Source organism: Prionailurus bengalensis, chromosome E2 (assembly GCF_016509475.1).
Source record: "Prionailurus bengalensis isolate Pbe53 chromosome E2, Fcat_Pben_1.1_paternal_pri, whole genome shotgun sequence".
Classification (NCBI taxonomy): domain Eukaryota; kingdom Metazoa; phylum Chordata; class Mammalia; order Carnivora; family Felidae; genus Prionailurus; species Prionailurus bengalensis.
This window is the reverse complement of record NC_057352.1, coordinates 10,860,467-10,862,987: the sequence shown is the minus strand read 5'-3', so window position 1 is coordinate 10,862,987 and position 2,521 is coordinate 10,860,467.

Below are 2,521 nucleotides of genomic sequence, written 5' to 3'. Positions count from 1 at the left end.
CCCTTCTCTCTCCTTCTCCCTCTGCCCCTCCCCTGCTCATGCTCTCTCTCAAAAGTAAACATTTAAAAAATATATTTAAAGAAAAACAACCCACCGACTTCAGAGGGCTGTGCCAACCACTTTCTAGACACATCTCATTTCATTGGCGCACGGGCGAGAATGAGTCCGAACGAGACTCCGCACCCGGTTGGGGTGCCCATGCTCTGCGCCAGGGCATCTGGCCCTAAAATAATGATCAAAATCTGGAGGGCCCCGGGCGGGTAAAGCCTCCTGCACCACACTTCTTGGACGTGGCCGAACCGGGTCCCCAAACCCCAGATCATTCGGATTCCCAAACACCCAATGCTTTTAACCACCGCCTCGCCTCGCCCTGCCTGCCCTGCTCTACTGCCTGTCATCGTTTTTCCCCCTTGGGCCCTATGTTTTGAAAGACTTTTACTCTCAGACAGGCTGCGTTATTAAATAATCATGACTTCGCCTTCCCATTCTTTATTAATCAAAGACACGTAGACGGCACTCGGAGCTTCTAATGGACACCAGGCAGGCGCTGAGGGAGCCGACTCCAGCCCCGAGTAGAGAGATGTTTGGAACGGGAATCATTTTCAGTTCAGACTCGCAGGTCTGCCAGGCCGGCTCAAACCTGTCCTTGGAAGGTGACTAGCTGAGGTGACCCAGCGCGGGGGGGGGGGGGGGCGCCCACCCAGGGCCCCCTCACTTCCCTCCCCCCCCCCCCCCCCCCCGCGCCGGTAGTGGCCACTGGGACCACTAAGTGTCATCCCCAGTGTGACCAGCAGGTGGGGCAATGGCTGTAGAAAGCCCCGGAGTTGCCCCTGGTGGAGACCAGTGTGTGTGTGTGTGTGTGTGTGTGTGTGTGTGCGCGCGCACCAGTCCCATCTGTGGGCCAGGCCGAGTGCCTTCCCAGAGGAAGTCCAAAACGACTAAAATGAAGTTATAAACGAACAAAGTCTCCTTCGCTTCCTGACACCCGCTCCACGCTAGGCAGGCCCCTTGGCTCTGCTCTCCCAGATGCCTGTGCTGTGCTCTCAGCACATCCCAGCTTGCAAGTTTGTATCTTTTCTGCTTCGCGTGAGGCTTAGTTCTGTGATGTCATCCAATTGGGAAGTGAGTGAGATGGGGCCAAGGTGGTGTCCCGTCACGCTATATCCCCAGCAGGCACAGAGCAGCCTCGGGCCCCCTCCCCCCACCCAGGGGGCTCCAGGGAATCTGGTGAGTTAATGATGAGCAGGAGGCTGAGGCCAGAGACAGCACCTTGAGGACGGAAACATTCCTCTTTCCCGGGCTCACTTTCTGGCAATCCTCAGGTCCCACTCAGCCACCCCCTCCTCCAAGAAGCCCTCCCCGGTGTCCCCGTAGACTGCACCCCACCCCCCACCTCTCAGCCCCGCCCACTCTGGACTATGGGCCTCAGGAGAACAGGGCCAGGGCTGTCTCTGTCACTGCCGTGTCCCCAGCACCACAGTCTCGACCTGCCCCAAAAGTGCCGAGAGTGCTGAGATAGGAGTGAGTGAGTCTTCTGGGAAGAGGAGTGGGACGCCTGGCTGGCTCGGTTGGTGGAACGTGCAACTCTTGATCTCAGGGTTGTGAGTTCAAACCCCACTTTGGGTGTAGGGATTACTTAAAAACAAAATTTTTAAGAAGAAAAAAGGAGAAGGAATAGGTTAAGCAGGACCTGAAGGGCCAGGGCGCTTTTGAGGGTCGGAAAAGGGGAAACACTGTTCCAGGAAGGGTGAGCTCAATAAACAAAGGGGTGGAGGCCACACAGGTCTTGCGCAGGCTCTCGGGGAAACCTTGGTTGTCCGCTGTGGCTGAGAAGACAGGGAGGGAGCTGTCCCTTGGCCGCCACCAGAGGGAGCCCTCGGAGCTTGGCAAGCAAGGGAATGACCGCTCTCGGCTGGGGACTGTGGAAGAGAATACACCGGCAGTCAGGGGTCAGGACACCAGCTAGGAGAGGAGTTTCCAAATCATCCCGGAGGGGCTGCTGGGAGCTGGGGCGAGGAATGCTTGAAAACCCCTGGCCTGGAAGATGAGGTGATGGGGTCGGCGATTAAACAGTGGGATGCAGAGGGGGGGCAGATTCTTGAGAAGTCAGGCCTGGTGGTTAAAAACCAGCAGGAAACCAGCCCCAAGGGGCGCCGTCCGACTCTTGATTTCGGTTCAGATCATGATCTCACGGGCTCTGCGATGACCGCCAGCTCGGAGCCTGCTTGGGATTCTCTCTCCGTCACTCTCTGCCCCTCCCCCACCTCAAAATGAACATTAAAAAAAAAAAAAAGCCATCTTAGGTATTTAATCTTCACTTCACCTCAGGCTTGGAAGCTGTGGGTTCAACTGCCCAGCCCTGTGCTGCCATTGAGGGAGCCCTAAGAGGCCAGATAGAACTGACCCACTTTCCGAGACAGCACAGAGAGAGGAGACGGGCGCCCCCTGGGGGTCTTGCCTGGACAGGCAGGCCCCCTTTCCCTGGCCTCCAACCCAAAATGCGCCTCTGCAGTCCCTCCAC